Consider the following 19,102-nt stretch of genomic DNA (forward strand, 5'->3'; position numbering starts at 1 on the left):
CAATAGCATTTTTTCAACCTCCATGTTATTTGTGCACTTTCCAGATTTTTTCTTGTGGTTGATGTCTAGTTTCATAGTGTTGTTGTCAGAAAAAAATGCATGGTATGACTTTGATCTTTTTGAATTTGTTGAGACTTGTTTTGTGGCCTAATATGTGATCTATACTCTGGAGAATGTCCCATATGCACTTGAAAAGAAGGTCTATTCTGCTGTTTTAGGATAAATATTCTGAATATATTTGTTAAATCCATCTGGTCCAATGTGTCATTCAAAGCCACTATTTCCTTGTTGAGTTTCTGTTTGGTAATCTGTCCATTGGTGTAAATGAGAGGTTAAAGTCCCTTACTGTTATTGTATTACTATCAGTTAGTTCCTTTATGTTTGTTATTAACTGTTTTATGTATTTGGGTGCTCACATATTAGGTGCATAAATACTTATAATGGTTATATCTTCTTGTTGGATAGCCCCCTTTATGATTATACAGTGTTCTTCTTTGTCTCTTGTTACAGTCTTTGTTTTAAAGTTTATTTTGTCTGACATAAATATTACTACCCCAGCTTACTTTTTACACCCATTTGCATGATAAACACTTCTTCATTCCTTTATTTTCAACTGCATGTGTTTTTAGGACTAAAATGGGTCTCTTGTAGGCAGCATATAAATGGGTCTTGTTTTTAAACTATTCCATTACTGTCTTTTCATGAGAGCATTTAGTCCATTTACATTCAAAGTAATTTTTGAAAGATATGTATTTATTGCCATTTTATTACTTGTTTTATGGCCGTTTTTGTAGTTCTTCTCTGTTCCTTTCGTCCCTTGCTCTCTTCTCCTACAATAAGTTGACTTTGTTTAGTGGTACACTTGCATTTATTTCTTATTTTTTGCATATCTATTACTGGTTTTGATTTATGGTTACCATTAGGTTTGTATATAAGATCTTCTGCATGTTGTAGTCTGTATCATGTTGATGGGTGCTTAAGTTTGAACCTATCCTTTACTCCTCCCCCCCACTCCCATATTTTAGGTATATGGTGTCATATGTTACATCCTTTTATTTTGTGAATCCCTTGACTGATTTTTATAGATATATTTGTGTTTGCTGATTTTGTGCTTCCTACTTTTCTTAGTATTACTTATTTTCTTCCCTTTTTACTCAAAAAGTCCCCTTTAACATTTTTGTAGGTCTGATTTAGTAGTGATGAATTCCTTTAACTTTTGTTTGTCTGAAAAATTCTGTATCTCTCCATCGATTCTGAACGAAAGCCTTACTAGATAGAATATTCTTAGCTGCAGATTTTTTCACTTCAGCACTTTGAACATACCATGCCACTCCCTGCTGGCCTATGAAGTTTCTGCTAAAAAACATGCTAATAGTCTTATGGAGTTTTCTTTTCTCTTGATGCTTTTATATTTCTCTATCAGTACCTGTTGCCATTTAATTAATATGTATCATGGAATGGACAACTTGGGTTGATTTTTGGGGGGATCTCTGTGCCTCCTGAATTTCTGTTTTCTTCTCCAAATTCAGGAAGATTTCAGCCATTATTTTTTCAAATAAATTTTGTGCACCCTTTGTCTCTCTTCTTCTAGGATCCTATAATGCAAATGTTATTTTTTTAATTTTATTTTTTATTTTTTAAAATTTACATCCAAATTAGTTAGCATATAGTGAAACAATGATTTCAGGAGTAGATTCCTTAATGCCCCTTACACATTTAGCCCATCCCCCCTCCCACAACCCCTCCAGCCACCCTCAGTTTGTTCTCCATATTTATGAGTCTCTTCTGTTTTGTCCCCGTTTTTATATTATTTTTGTTTCCCTTCCCTTATGTTCATCTATTTTGTCTCTTATGAGTCAAATCCTCATATGAGTGAAGTCATATGATTTTTGTCTTTCTCTGACTAATTTCACTTAGCATAATACCCTCCAGTTCCATCCACCCACGTAGTTGCAAATGGCAAGATTTCATTCTTTTTGATTGCCAAGTAATACTCCATTTTATATATGTACCACTTTTTCTTTATCCATTCATCCATCGATGGACCTTTGAGCTCTTTCCATACTTTGGCTACTGTTGATAGTGCTGCTATAAATATGGGGGTGCATGTGTCCCTTCACAACAGCACATCTGTATCCCTTGGATAAATGCCTAGTAGTGCAATTGCTGGGTTGTAGGGTAGTTCTATTTTTAGTTTTTTGAGGAACCTCCATACTGTTTTCCAGAGTGGCTGCACCAGCTTGCATTGCCACCAACAGTGCAAAAGAGATCCTCTTTTTCTACATCCTCGCCAACATCTGTTGTTGCCTGAGTTGTTAATGTTAGCCATTCTGACAGGTGTAAGGTCGTATCTCATTGTGGTTTTGATTTGTATTTCCCTGATGATGAGTGATGTTGAGCGTTTTTTCATCTGTTGATTGGCCATCTGGATGTCTTCCTTGGAGAAGTGTCTATTCATGTCTTTCACCCATTTCTTCACTGGATTATTTGTTTTTTGGGTGTTGAGTTTAATAAGTTCTTTATAGATTTTGGATACTAACCCTTTATCTGATATGTCATTTGCAAATATCTTCTCCCATTCTGTCAGTTGCCTTTTAGTTTTGTTGATTGTTTCCTTCACTGTGCAGAAGCTTTTTATTTTGATGAGGTCCCAGTAGTTCATTTTTGCATTTGTTTCCCTTGCCTCCAGAGACGTGTTGAGTAAGAAGTTGCTGCCGGCAAGATCAAAGAGGTTTTTGCCTGCTTTCTCCTTGAGGATTTTGATGGCTTCCTGTCTTACTTTGAGGTCTTTTATCCATTTTGAGTTTATTTTTGTGTGTGGTGTAAGAAAGTGGCCCAGGTTCATTCTTCTGCATGTCTCTGTCCAGTTTTCCCAGCACCACTTGCTGAAGAGACTGTCTTTATTCCATTGGATATTCTTTCCTGCTTTGTCAAAGATTAGTTGGTCATACGTTTGTGAGTCCATTTCTGGGTTCTCTATTCTGTTCCATTGATCTGAGTGTCTGTTCTTGTGCCAGTATCATACTGTCTTGATGATTACAGCTTTGTAGTATAGCTTCAAGTCTGGGATTGTGATGCCTTCTGCTTTGGTTTTCTTTTTCAAGATCGCTTTGGCTGTTCGGGGTCTTTTCTGGTTCTGTCCAAATTTTAGGATTATTTGTTCTAACTCTGTGAAGAATGCTGGTGTTACTTTGATAGGGATTGCATTGAATATGTAGATTGCTTTGGGTAGTATTGACATTTTAGCAATATTTGTTCTTCCTATCCAGGATCATGGAATCTTTTTCCATTTTTTTGTGTCTTCTTCAATTTCTTTCATAAGCTTTCTATAGTTTTCACTGTATAGATTTTCACCTCTTTGGTTAGATTTATTCCTAGGTATTTTATGTTTTTTTGTGCAACTATCAGTGGGATCGATTCCTTGATTTCTCTTTCTGTCGCTTCATTGTTGGTGTATAGGAATGCAACTGATTTCTGTGCATTGATTTTTTATGTCCTACAACTTTGCTGAATTCATGAATCAGTTCTAGCAGTTTTTGGTGGAATCTTTTGGGTTTTCCATATGGAGTATCATGTCATCTGCGAAGAGTGAAAGTTTGATCTCCTCCTGGATGATTTGGATGCCTTTTATTTCTTTGTGCTGTCTGATTGCAGAGGCTAAGACTTCCAATACTATGTTGAATAACAGTGGCGTGAGTGGACATCCCTGTCTTGTTCCTGACCTTAGGGGGAAAGCTCTCAGTTTCCCCATTGAGGATGATATTGGCATTGGGTTGTTCATATATGGCTTTTATGATCTCGAGGTATGATCCTTCCATCCCTACTTTCTTGAGGGTTTTTATCAAGAAGGGATGCTGTATTTTGTCAAATGCTTTCTCTGCATCTATTGAGAGGATCATATAGTTCTTGTCCTATCTTTTTTTTTTTTTCCTTTTTTCAACGTTTTTATTTATTTTTGGGACAGAGAAAGACAGAGCATGAACGGGGGAGGGGCAGAGAGAGGGAGACACAGAATCGGAAACAGGCTCCAGGCTCTGAGCCATCAGCCCAGAGCCTGACACGGGGCTCGAACTCACGGACCGCGAGATCGTACCCTGGCTGAAGTCGGACGCTCAACCAACTGCGCCACCCAGGCGCCCCTTGTCCTTTCTTTTTTTGATGTGATGAATCACATTAATTGTTTTGAGGATATTGAACCAACCCTGCATCCCAGGTATAAATCCCACTTGGTTGTGGTGAATAATTCTTTTTATGTATTGTTGGATCTGGTTGGCTAATATCTTGTTGAGGATTTTTGCATCCATGTTGATCAGGGAAATTGATCTATAGTTCTCCTTTTTACGGGGGTCTCTCTCTGGTTTTGGAATCAGAGTAATGTTGGCTTCAAAGAAAGAGTTTGGAAGTTTTCTTTCCATTTCTATTTCTTGGAACAGTTTCAAGATAATAGGTGTTAACTCTTCCTTAAATGTTTGGTAGAATTCCCCTGGAAAGGCATCTGGCCCTGGACTCTTGTTTTTTGGCAGATTTTTGATTACTAATTCGATTTCCTTACTGGTTATGGGTCTGTTCAAATTTTCTATTTTTTCCTGTTTCAGTTTTGGTAGGGTATATGTTTCTAGGAATTTGTCCATTTCTTCCAGATTGCCCATTTTATTGGCATATAATTGCTGATAATATTCTCTTATTGTTTTTATTTCTGTTGCGCTGGTTGTGATCTCTCCTCTTTCATTCTTGATTTTACTTATTTGGGTCCTTTCCTTTTTCTTCTTGATCAAACTGGCTACTGGTTTATCAATTTTGTTAATTCATTCAAAGAACCAGCTCCTGATTTCATTGATCTGTTCTACTGTTTTTTTGGTTTCAATAGCATTAATTTCTGCTCTAATCTTTATTATTTCCTGTCTTCTGCTGGTTTTGGATTTTATTTGCTGTTCTTTTTCCAGCTCCTTAAGGTGTAAGGTTAGGTTGTGTATCTGAGATCTTTCTTCCTTCTTTAGGAAGACCTGGATTGCTATATACTTTCCTCTTATGACCACCTTTGCTGCATCCCAGAGGTTTTGGGTTGTGGTGCTATCGTTTTCATTGACTTCAATATACTTTTTAATTCCTCTCTAACTGCTTGGTTAGTCCATTCATTCTTTAGTAGGATGTTCTTTAGTCTCCAAGTATTTGTTACCTTTCCAAATTTTTTCTTGTGGTTGATTTCAAGTTTCATAGCAATGTGGTCTGAAAATATGCATGGTATGATCTCGATCTTTTTGTACTTATTTAGGGCTGATTTGTGTCCCATTATATGGTCTATTCTGGAGAACATTCCATATGCACTGGAGAAGAATATATGTTCTGCTGCTTTAGGATGAAATGTTCTGAATATATCTGTTAAGTCCATCTGGTCCAGTGTGGCATTCAAAGCCATTATTTCCTTGTTGATTTTTTGATTAGATGATCTATCCATTGCTGTGAGTGGGGTGTTGAAGTCTCCTACTATTATGGTATTACTATCGATGAGTTTCTTTATGTTTGTGATTAATTGATGTATATATTTGGGTATTCCCACATTTGGCTCATAAACGTTTATAATTGTTAGGTCTTCTTGGTCTATAGACCCCTTGATTATGATATAATGCCCTTCTGCATCTCTTGATACAGTCTTTATTTTAAAGTCTAAATTGTCTGATATAAGTATGGCTACTCCAGCTGTCTTTTGTTGACCATTAGCATGATAGATTGTTCTCCATCCCCTTATTTTCAACCTGAAGGTGTCTTTAGGTCTAAAGTGGGTCTCTTGTAAACAGCATATAGATGGATCTTGTTTTCTTATCCATTCTGTTATCCTATGTCTTTTGATTGGAGCATTGAGTCCATTGACGTTTAGAGTGAATACTGAAAGATATGAATTTATTGCCATTATGATGCTTATAGAGTTGGAGTTTCTGGTGATGTTCTCTGGTCCTTTCTAATATTTTGTTGCTTTCGGTATTTACTTATATATATAAATTATATATATACGTATATATATTGTATTATTTCTACATATATATATATATATATATATATTTTTTTTTTTTTTTTTTTTTTCATCTTTCTCCCCTCAGAGAGTCCCCCTTAAAATTTCTTGCAGGGCTGGTTTAGTGGTCACAAACTCCTTTAATGTTTGTTTGTCTGGGAAACTTTTTATCTCTCCCTCTATTTTGAATGATAGCCTCGCTGGATAAAGAATTCTTGGCTGCATATTTTTCTGATTCAGCACACTGAATATATCCCGCCACTCCTTTCTGGCCTGCTAAGTTTCTGTGGATAGGTCTGCTGCAAACCTGATCTGTCTTCCCTTGTAGGTTAGGGACTTCTTTTCCCTTGCTGCTTTCATGATTCTCTCCTTGCCTGAGTATTTTGTGAATTTGACTATGATATGCCTTGTTGATGGTCGGTTTTTGTTGAATCTAATGGGGGTCCTCTGTGCTTCCTGGATTTTGATGTCTGTGTCTTTCCCCAGGTTAGGAAAGTTTTCCACTATGATTTGCTCACATAACCCTTCTACCCCTATTTCTCTCTCTTCCTCCTCTGGGACCCCTATGATTCTGATGTTGTTCCTTTTTAATGAGTCACTGATTTCTCTATTTCTTAAATCGTGCTCTTTTGCCTTAATTTCCCTCTTTTTTTCTGCTTTGTTATTCCCTATAAGTTTGTCCTCTATATCACTGATTCTCTGTTCTGCCTCATCCATCCTTGCCGCCGCTGCATCCATCCATGATTGCAGCTCAGTTATAGCATTTTTAATTTCATTCTGGCTATTTTTTACTTCTTTTATCTCTGCAGAAAGAGATTCTAATCTATTTTTGACTCCAGCTAGTATCCTTATTATCGTGATTCTAAATTCTGGTTCAGACATCTTGCTTGTGTCTGTGTTGGTTAAATCCCTGGCTGTCATTTCTTTGTGGTCTTTATTTTGGGGTGAATTCCTTCGTTTTGTCATTTTGAAGGGAGAAAAGGAATTAATAATGTAGAAAAATTGAAATTAAAAAAATTTAACATTAAAAAATATTAAAATTAAAAATTAAAACACACACACAAATCAAATAGATGATGTGACATTAAAGGAAAAAAGGGGGGAGAAAAAAGGAAATTGAGAATTTGAAAAAATGAATACACTGAAGTAGACTAAAATGAGATGATGGGGGTAAAATAGAATTTAAAAAAATAAACAGAAAAGTAAAGAATATAGTAGAAAAACAAATTAAAGAAAAATATTTTTAATAAAAATTAAAAATATGAATTTTTTCATTTTCTGTATTTAAGAAAAAGAAAAGAAACAAAAAAGAGAAAAAAGAAAAAAGAAAAGAAAAAAGAGAAATCGTTTGAAAATTTGAAAAGGTGAATACACTGTAGTAGACTAAAATAAAATGATGGGAGTAAGGTAGAATTTGAAAAATTTACATAAAACCAAAAACTATAGTAATAAAAATTAAATACAAATATTTTTAAAAGAAATTGAAAAGTAAAAATGAAGTTTTTCTCTTTCTGCATTCAAGAAAAAGAAAAAGATTGAAAAAGAGAAAAAAAGAAAAAGAAAGAAAAAAGGAAATTGTTTGAAAATTTGAAAACGTGAGTACACTGAAGTAGACTAAAATGAAATGATGGAAGTAAAGTAGAATTTGAAAAAATTTACACAAAAGTAAAAAATATAGTAATAAAAATTAAAGACAGATATTTTTAATAAAAATTGAAAATAAAAATGAAGCTTTTCTCTTTCTGTATTCAAGAAAAAGGAAAGAATTATAAAAAAGAAAAAGGAAAAAGGAAAAAAAAAGAAAAAAATTGAATAGATGAAACTGCTAACAGATTGAAGTAGGACTGAAATTGCTTCATTTTCCCCTAGAGGTCAGTCTATGTAGCTCTTTTTAAATTTTTTTTTTTTCAACGTTTATTTATTTTTGGGACAGAGAGAGACAGAGCATGAACGGGGGAGGGGCAGAGAGAGAGGGAGACACAGAATCGGAAACAGGCTCCAGGTTCTGAGCTAATTCAGCCCAGAGCCTGACGCGGGGCTCGAACTCACGGACCGCGAGATCGTGACCTGGCTGAAGTCGGCCGCTTAACCGACTGCGCCACCCAGGCGCCCCTATGTAGCTCTTTATAGTCTATAAATTAAGCCGAGACTTGTGTTCTTGAAGAGTGAAGTTGGCCCAGTTGGGCAGGGCTTGGTGTAACAGCTCCACTCTCCACTAGATTTCGCTGCTAGCCTACTGGGGTGGATTGTTGCGGTGCTCATAGGTGCGTATGCGCATGCGCGGGAGCAGTGAAAATGGCACCACCTAGCTACCCAGTCTTTTCTCCCGGATCAGCAATCATGCACTGGTCCTCTGTCTTCAGCTCTTGTCCACTCCTGCTTTTTCACTCTCCTTGACGAGGCCCCAGGCAGTACCTCTCTCCCAAGTTTTGTCTCAGATGCGGCTGTTTTCCCCGGCCCCTTACTTCTGAAGGACTGTGGCTTTGACCCGTTCCACCCCTCTGCAGGAGGGTCTCACCGAGCAATGGCCGAATGAGCAATGGCTGAATGTTGGCTGCACCCAGGAACACCCTGCTGTTGCTGGCGCCCCGAGACTGTGGGCAGGTGCCAGCCCGCCCCCCAAAAAGTTCATGAGACAGTGTAGCAGCAGCATTTCAGGGATTATGGAAAATCCCAACACACATCTGGCACCAGGCCTCACCCTCAACGACCTTGCCCTAGCACCAGTGAATGTGGCAGCCTTCCGGGGTCTGCTGGGACCAGGTGGCTTCAACAGTCTCTACCAAATATCCTTCCAGCAGTGGAACCGCTTTTCCCCGTGTGGCCCGAGAGCCTCCCGGACCCCACTCTGTTCCTGGGGATTTGCCTTTCCCACCAGAGCACCGCCAGGTATTGAGCTCCGGAGTTGCAGCCTTTGCGCTCCCCTTGTTTACAGTCTTAATGGAATTTAAACCCTCTCCTTTCTCCTTTCTCCCTTTTAGTTTAGTCCCTATGGCTGTTTCCAATTTTCCTCTTTCTCTCCAGCTGCTTTTGGGGAGGGGTGCTGTTCCTGTATGCTCCCCCCTCCCCAGTCTCCATCCTCTCGTAGCCTGCAAAAGTGGTTCCCTACCTTTCATGGCTTCTCACTCCCCAAGTTCAGCTCTCTGTGCCACGTACCTGCTGAAATCTGTGGTTCAGGTTGTGCAGATTGTTGTGTTAACCCTCCAATCAGTTTTCTAGGTGTATAGGATGGTTTAGTGTTGGTCTGGCTGTATTTCATGGATGCAAGACACACAAAAAGCTTCTGTGCTGTTCCACTATCTTGGCTCCTCCCAATGCAAATGTTATTAAGCTTGATGGTGACAGTAAGTTTTCTAAGTCTATTCTCTTTTGCATATTTTTTTTCTATCACCTGCCCAGCTTGATTACTTTCCATTACTCTGTTCTCCAAGTCACTGATTTATTCTTCTGCTCCTTTAGTCTGCTATTTATTCCATCTAGCATATTTTTAATTTCATTTATTGTGTTTTTAATCTCTGATTATTTGTTTTTTATCTCTTTGTTAAGGGTCTCACTGATGTCCTCCACTCTTTTCTCAAGTATTTGGTATAATCTTTTTGGAGGGAAATTTGACAACTTTTATCAAATATATTTGGTGGGAAATCTCACAATACATATTAATTCATATGAAATGTGCATACCTTTGATCCATTTGCTCTACTTATAAGTATTTTTTCTGAGGAAATAATTGGACAAATATGCAAAGATGAATGTTTTAGAATGTTGGTTGAAGTATTGTTTATCATGGTAAGAATTTAGAAATAACCTAAATATTTACCAGTAAAAGATTAGTGAATCTATGATAGGTTCACTACTTGTGATAGGTTCAAACAATGTAAGGGAAAACATTGTAGCAATTTAAATAATTTATTGTTGGGGCACCTGGGTGGCTCAGTGGGTTAAGCATCTAACTTCAGCTCAGGTCATGATCTCACAGTTCTTGAGTTTGAACACTGTGTTGGGCAATGTGCTGATGGCTCAGAGCTTGAGGCCTGCCTCAGATTCTGTGTCTCCTTTCTCTCCCCTGCTTGTGCTCTATTTCTTTCAAAACTAAATAAACATTAAAAAATTAAATAATGTATTGTTAAATAAAACAAAAAATTAAATAGACAAAATATAAATATTTATAGAAAAATTCAATGTTGGGGTGCCTGGGTGACTCAGTCGGTTAAGCATCTGACTTGGACTTCGGCTCAGGTCATGATCTCATGGTTCGTGGGTTCGAGCCCCACGTCAGGCCCTGTGCTGACAGCTCAGAGCCTGGAGCCTGCTTCGGATTCTGTGTCTCCCTCACTCTCTGCCCCTCCCCTGCTCATGCTCTGTCTCTCTCGGTCTCAAAAATAAATAAAAACATTAAAAAAAAATAAAAATTCAATGTTAAATTTAACAAAGTTAGAGAAACTTCCAGAACCAAAGTGCAGTTCCCCAGACCAGGAGCACCACATCATCTGAGAAGGTGTTAGAAATGTAAATTCTTGGATCTAACCTTAGAATTCCTGAATTAGTGAATCTGGCTGTGAGGTTTAGCAATCTGTGTTTTAAAAGTCTCTTCCAATGATTCTGATGCACAGTAAAGTTTAGAACCATAGCTTTAGATTTTAGGAAAACAGAAATAGAATATACAACTTTCAAATCATTAAGAGGAAAAACTCTGTTGGAAAGAAAATGCAACCAAGTCAAAAAATGTCAGGGAAGAATAAAACAAAACAAAACAAACAAGAAACCATGGTGAATATGAAATATAAAATAAAATAATATTGTGGAAATAAGCCTAAAAATATTAATAGTTTCACATATAAATAAAGCCTAAATACACCTATAAAAAACAAAGGTTCTCTTGTTAAATACTTTCATGTTGTCAATCTGAGACTTGACTTAAAAATAAATGAACAGTTTGAAAATAAAGAAGAAAAAAGTATGAGGCAAATAAAAATTTGAAAAAGGATATATGGCAATACTAATTCAAGACCAAATAGAAATAAAGGCAAAAGCATTACAGAATAAAATGGTTATTTCATACTGATAAAAAGTTCAAACCACTGGGGGCGCCTGGGTGGCTCAGTTGGTTGGGCGACCAACTTCAGCTCAGGTCATGATCTCACGGTTCATGAGTTTGAGCCTCGTGTCAGGCTCTATGCTGACAGCTCAGAGCCTGGAGCCTGCTTTGGATTCTGTGTCTTCCTCTCTCTGTCCCTCCCCTGCTCACACACTGTCTCTATCTCTCTCAAAAATAAACATTAAAAAAAATTAAAAAAAAAAGTTCAAACCAGCAAACTCATTTATTTCTTAAATAAATCATGAAACTTTATATGGAACATGTTCCTTAGACATTAGCAGGCTAAGTAGACAAAAGTAAGTGACAACAGGTAAATTTTGAATAACATAATTTATAAACTTAATCTAATAGATACATGAAGAACTGTGTCCAACAGCACATAGGAAGTCACATAGGCCACAATCACATATGACATTGTAATACAATTAGAAATTAACAACAACAACAACAAAAGGATAGGCAAACAACAACAACAAAACAGAAGTAAAAGCAAACTACAGACCTGGAAATTAAAAATTAAATCATGTTTGGAAGAAAGAAAATAAAAACTGAAATTATAAACTATTTAGAAGGAACAAAAACAAGAATGTGGAATATTTCCTGTGGAATACAGCCAAAGTAGAACCCAGAGGAAAATTTATAGTTGAAATACATTATTAGAAAAATAAGAGAGATAGAAAGTAAATGATTAAGGACACAGCTCCAGGGCTAAGGGAAAAAAAAAAATAAATCCAAAGTACATATCAGGAAGGAAGCAATAAAAAGAAAAGCAGAAAATAATAATTTAAAGAATAAGTAACAAGCAAAACCCTTCCATGATTGCAATCCTGATCAGTACCCAAGTATGGTTCTGTAAAAGACCAAGTATGGTTCTGTAAAATAGACAAACCAGCAACAAGTCTGATGAAGAAAAGGAAGAGAGGAATATCTGATAAATTATTAGGAATGACAAAAGATAACTATAGGGTAGAGGAATTTCTAAAATTGTAAGAGATCATCTAATACATTGTATGGCAACCTATATGAATATTTAAATAAAATGAAATGCTTTTGTAGCAGAAATATGGATAATCGAAATCAACTGAAGAAGAACTAAAAAGTGGAATAGCTCATGAAGTATAAAAGAAATTGAGGGGCTCCTGGTGGCTTAGTAGGTTGAACAACCAACTCTTGATTTCAGCTCAGTCATCATCCCAGGGTCGTGGGAATGAGTCTTGTGTAGGGTTTTGCACTGAGTGTGGAGCCTGCTTAAGATTCTCTTTCCCCTTCTCCTTTCCCCCACTCACATGCTCTCGCTCTCTCTCTAAACTAAAAAATAAAAATAAAAAAATTGAAAATATACTTACAGATAGTTTAATTTCCCATACCTATAAGAAAAAAAATGTTTATACTGTGGAAACTCTTCCAGATTATACAAAATGTAGACAAGTTTTCTAACTCATTCCACACTACAGTAGTCTCAATAGCAAAACCATGCAATAAATAGCACAGAAGACTATAGTCTATTGTCACTTATGAAATAAAAAATCCTAAATAAAATTTCAGAAAAGAGAATCTAGCAGAATATTAAAAGAACAATAAATCATGGTGTAATAGGACTAGCCCATTATACATGGAAGATTCACTATCAGTTTATGACTATAATAAAGGAAAAATAATACAACTATCTGAATAGATGCCAAAAAAATTGGAAAAAAATCATGAAATTGTAATAAAAACAGCAACAAAAATAACCATTTGTAAGCCAGGAATATAAGGAAATTCCCCAACCTGATCAACAATATCTACTAGGAAAGTGCAGTGAATCAATCTTTTTTTTTTTAATAAGCAGCAGGCAAAAGTTTATTAGATTATAAGATTAGAAAATAAGAGGAGTATGAAAGCTTTCTTTGCAGAAAGGGGGACATGTGAAAGTGAATGCCCCAGTGAATCAATCTTAATCACAAAGTCCTTACCCATTTCCGCTAGAGCCCAACAAGTTTACTGTCTCTGCTTCAAATTAACATTATTTTGGGGCTCTTAGTGTCATAAGACACAAATAGAAGAGGAATAAATCTTGGAAAGGAAGAGTCATATCAAATGGTCAGTACTTGCAGGTCATATTTTCCTCCCTAGAAAATTCAAGAGAATCAATAGTAGAACTACTTGAATTGAGAGTTCAAAGTAAAAGAGGAAGATTCAAAATCAAGGTACAAAACTCAATAATTTTCCTATGTATTATCAATAAGCAATTTGAAAATGGGGAGAGGAGTTAAGATGGCAGAGCAGCATGGAGACCTGAGCTTCTCTTGTCCCAGAAATACAGGTAGATGAGCACCAAACCATTTTGTATACCTAGGAAATTGATCTGAGGATTAACACAGTAATCTGCATAACTTGAGCCACAGAACTTGGCTGGTACGTGGTGTGGAGAGGTGAACTGGGGTAAAGAAAAGCTGCAGAGGGTAGGGAGCTGTTTTTGTGGAGAGAGGACAGAGAAAGAGAAAGGGGGAGAGTGCATTGGGATCACGGAAGAAAAGCACTCCCCCAAAAGTAGCTGGAGAGTAACACTCGCAAAGGACTGAACAAGAAATCTGTTCCTTAAAACCATTGATGGGAAGAAAGGAGAGGGTTTTAATACCATCAGTGTTCTATAAACAGTGGAACACAATCTGAAGTTTCATAGCTCAGTGCCTGGTGGTGCTCTGGTGAGGAAGTAGGACAAATCCCCAGGAGTAGGCAGTGAGGTCTGAGGGGTCTGTGTGTCACATGGAGAATAGCAGTTCCCCCTGCTTGGAGTGCATTTGGTAGAGGCCATATGGCCTTCCCTTAGGCAAAGGTCCCAGTGTACCCCAGAAAGCAGCTACATTTGCTGGAATTGGGACAAAGATACCAGAGGGCAGTGAAACCTGGTGCTGGCTATGTTTTGTGGTTCGCCATAATCTGTGAACCTCTGTCACTGCACAATCACACAGACATTTTCTGGGGCAAGCCAGCAACCAGCCATTGCTCAGTGAGACCCTCCCCCAGAGAGTCAGAATGGGTCCAAGCCACAGGGGTCTCTGAAGTGTGGAATTTTGAAACATAACTCCATCTGAGATAAAACTCTGGAGCGGGGGGTGCCACCTGGCAGGCAGAGAGCTTGGACATGGACAGGGCACAGGTGCAGAGTAGACAGAAGCCTGAGACAAAGGGGGGGTCCTTGATCACAGGTAAGTGAGAGCTTAAAGTTCCCGTGACAGAGATGAGGGAGCTGGGTGAAGCCATTTTCACCCCTCCTGCACACGCACATGTGCAAGGATATGCATGCATGCCACTCAGATCCACCATAGTAAGCTACGCAGTGGCAACTAGTGGGCTTACACCAAGCCTCACCCAGCTGTGCCCTCCAAGCACATTCCCTAGAAGACCAGCACAAGTCACTCCACCTGCTTAGTGTATGGACTATAAAGGGCTTCATAGTTTCAGTTCGAGGGGAGGCTGGACGTAACTTCATTCAGGTTTCATTCTGTTTGCTGGTTCATTGATTTGTTCATTTTATTTGCTTCTGTTTTTGCTTAAATTGTTTTCTTTTTTTCTTTCTTTTTTTCCCTTTCTTGGATTCAGAAAGAAAAAAATATTTTTCTTTTATTTTTTTCATTTTATTTTTTAAAATTTTTATTCTATTTCACTTTATTCTGTTTTATTATATAATTTTTTAATTTAAAATTTTTTCTTACCTTTTTTCCTTTTTTCCCCCCTTTTTTTCCTCTATTCTAATCAAGCTTCTTTCAACAATCAGATCAAAACACACAGTAGGATCTAGCTTCCCCTATTTGGCTTTTTTGTTTTGTTTTGAAAGTTTTAATTTTAATTTGTAATTTTATTAATTTTTTCTTCCTCCAAAATGACAAGATGAAGGGATTCACCCCAAAAGAAAGAACGGAAAGAAATGACATCCAGGGGCTTAATCAACACAAATATAAGCAAGATATCGGAATTAGAATTTAGAATCACGATAATAAGAATACTAGCTAGGGTTGGAAAAAGCATAGAATCCCTTTTTGTGGAGATAAAAGAAGTAAAACCTAGTCAGGGCAAAATTAAAAATGCTATAACTAAGATGCAATCTTGAATGGATGCCATGACAGCAAGATGGATGAAGCAGAGCAGCAAATCAGCGATATAAAATATACAATTATGGAGAATAATGAAGCAGAAAAAAAGAAGGGAAACAAAGGAAATATGTCACAATAAAAGACTTAGAGAACTCAGTGACTTATTAAAATGGATTAACATCCAATTATAGGAGTCCTGGAAGATGAAGAGAGAGAAAAAAGGACAGAAGATTTGTGTGAGCAAATTATAGTGGAAAACTTTCCTAATCTGAGGAAGGACACAGACATCAAAATCTAAGAAGCACAAACTCCCATTATATTCAATAAAAACCGACCATCACCAAGGCATATCATAGTCAAATTCACAAATACACAGATAAGGATAGAATTATGAAAACAGCAAGGGAAAAAAAAGTCCTTAACCTTTAAGTGAAGACAAATTAGGTTTGCTGCAGACCTATCGAAAGAAACTTGGCAGGCCAGAAAGGAGTGGCAGGATATATTTCAATATGCTGAATCAGAAAAATATGCAGCCAAGAATTCTTTATCCAGCAAGCCTGTCATTCAAAATAGGAAAGATAAAGGGTTTCCCAGAAAAACAAAAACTAAAAGAGTTTGTGACCACTAAACCCACCCTGCAAGAAATTTTAAGTGGGGCCCTTTGAGTAGAGAAAAGACAAAACAAAACAAAAAAGACCAAAAACAATAAAGACTAGAAAGGACCAGAGAACACCACCAGAAACTCCAAGTCTACAAGCATCATAATGGCAATAAATTCATATCTTTCAGTACTCACTCTAAATGTCAATGGACTAAATGCTCCAATCAAAAGACATAGGGTGTCAAAATGGATAATAAAATAAGACCTATATGTATGCTGTTTACAAGAGACTCATTTTATACCTAAAGACACCTGCAGATTGAAAGTAAGTGGATGGAGAACCATCTAGCATTCTAATGGTCATCAAAAGAAAGCTGCAGTAGCCATACTTATATCAGACAAACTAGATTTTAAAGAAAGGCCTGCAATAAGAGATGAAAAGGGGCATTATATAATAATCAAGGGGTCCATCCACCAGGAATATCTAACAATTGTAAATATTTATTCCCCCAACGTGGAATCACCCAGATATATGAATCAATTTATCACAAACATAAAAAAACTAATTGATAATAATATCATAATAGTAGGAGACTTCAAAACCCCACTTACAGCAATGGACAGGTCATCTAAATAGAAAACCAACAAGGAAACGATGGCTTTGAATGACACACTGGACTGGATGGACTTAACAGATGTATTCAGAACACATCATCCTAAAGCAGCAGAATACACATTCTTCTTGAGTGCACATGGAACATTCTCCAGAATAGATCACATACGGGTCACAAATCAGCTTTCAACAAGGACAAAAAGATTGAGATCATACCTTGCATATTTTCAGACCATAATGCTATAAAACTCTAAATCAACCACAAGAAAAAAATTGGAAAGATAATGAATACTTGGAGATTAAATAACATTCTACTAAAGAATGAATGGGTTAGCCAAGAAATGAAAGAGGAAATTAAAAAGTACGTGGAAGCCAATGAAAATGAAACATGAGAGCCCAAAATCTCTGGGAGGCAGCAAAGGTGATCATAAGAAGGAATTACATAGCAATCCAGGCCTTCCTAAAGAAGGAAGAAAAGTCTCAAATATGCAACCTAATCTTATACCTAAAAGAGCTGTAAAAAGAAGAGCAAATAAAGCCCAAAACCAGCAGAAGAAGGGAAATAATAAATATTAGAGCAGAAGCCAATGATATCAAAATAAAAAGAAAATAGAACAGATCAATGAAACCAGGAGCTTGTTCTTTGAAAGAGTTAATAAAATTGATAAACCTCTAGCCAGACTGATCAAAAAGAAAAAGGAGAGGACCCAAATAAATAAAATCACTAATGAAAGAGGAGAGATCACAACCAATACCACAGAAATACAAACAATAATAAAGGAATATTATGAGCAATCATATGCCCACAAATGGGCAATCTGGAAAAAATGGACAAATTCCTAGAAACATATAAACTACCAAGACTGAAACAGGAAGAAACAGAAAATTTGAACAGACCCATAACCAGTAAAGAAATTGAATCAGTAGTCAAAAATCTCCCAACAAACAAGAGTCCAGGGTTTGATGGCTTTACAGGGGAGTTCTACCAAACATTTAAAGAAGAGTTAACACCTATTCTCTTGAAGAGAATTCCAAAAAATAGAAATGGAAGGAAAATTTCCAAACTCATTCTATGAAGCCAGCATTACCTTGATTACAAAATCAGACAAAGAGCCCACTGAACAGAAACCAATTTCCCTGATGAACATGGGTGCAAAAATTCTCAACAAGATACTAGCAAACCAAATCCAACAATACATTAAAAGAATCATTCACCACGACCAAGTGGGATTTATTCCTGGGATGCAGGGCTGGTTCAATATCCTCAAAAAAATTAATGTGATTCATCACATCAAAAAAAGAAAGGATAAGAACCACATGATCCTCTCAATAGATGCAGAGAAACATTTGACAAAATACAGCATCCCTTCTTGATAAAAACCCTCAAGAAAGTAGGGATAGAAGGATCATACCTCGAGATCATAAAAGCCATATATGAACAACCCAATGCCAATATCATCCTCAATGGGGAAACTGAGAGCTTTCCCCCTAAGGTCAGGAACAAGACAGGGATGTCCACTCTCGCCACTGTTATTCAACATAGTATTGGAAGTCTTAGCCTCTGCAATCAGACAACACAAAGAAATAAAAGGCATCCAAATGGGCAAGGAGGAAGTCAAACTCTCACTCTTCACAGACAACATGATACTCTATCTGGAAAACCCAAAAGACTCCACCAAAAAACTGTTAGAACTGACCCACGAATTCAGCAAAGTTGCAGGATGTGAATCAATATACAGAAACCAGTTGCATTTGTATATGCCAATAATGAAGCACCAGAAAGAGAAATCAAGAAATTGGTTCCATTTACAATTGTACCAAAATCATAAAACACCTAGGAATAAACCTAACCAAAGAGATGAAAAATCTGTACACTGACAACTATAGAAAGCTTATGAAAGGAATTGAAGAAGATGCAAAAAAATGGAAAAACTTTCCATGCTCATGGATTAGAAGAACAATATTGGCAAAATGTCGATACTACCCAAATCAATCTACATTTTCAATGCAATCCCTATCAAAATAACACCAGAATTCTTCACAGAGATAGAACAATCCTTAAATTTGCATGGAACCAGAAAAGACCCCAAATAACCAAAGCAATTTGAAAAAGAAAAGCAGAGCTGGAGGCATCACAATTCCAGACTTCAAGCTGTATTACAAAGCTGTAATCATCAAGACAGTATGGTACTGGCAGAAAAACAGACACATAGATCAATGGAACAGAATGGAGAACCCAGAAATGGACCCACAAACATATGGCCAACTAATTTTTGACTAAGCAGGAAAGAATATCCAATGGAATAAAAACAAATGGTGTTGGGAAAACTGGACAGGGACATGCAGAAGAATGAATCTGGGCCACTTTCTTACACCATAAACAAAAATAAACTCAAAATGGATGAAAGACCTAAACATAAGACAGGAGGCCATCAAAATCCTAGAGGAGAAAACAGGCAACAACCTCTCTGACCTTGGCTGCAGCACCTTCTTACTTGACATGTCTCTGGAGACAAGGGAAACAAAAGCAAAAATGAACTATTAGGACCTCAACAAGATAAGAAGCTTCTGCACAGCCAAGGGCACAATCAGCAAAACCAAAAGGCAACCAACAGAATGGGGGAAGATATTTGCAAGTGACATATCAGATAAAGGGTTAGTGTCCAACATAAAGAACTTATCATAATAAATAACCCCAAAACAAATAATC

The sequence above is a fragment of the Leopardus geoffroyi genome, chromosome A2 (assembly GCF_018350155.1).
Source record: "Leopardus geoffroyi isolate Oge1 chromosome A2, O.geoffroyi_Oge1_pat1.0, whole genome shotgun sequence".
Classification (NCBI taxonomy): Eukaryota; Metazoa; Chordata; class Mammalia; order Carnivora; family Felidae; genus Leopardus; species Leopardus geoffroyi.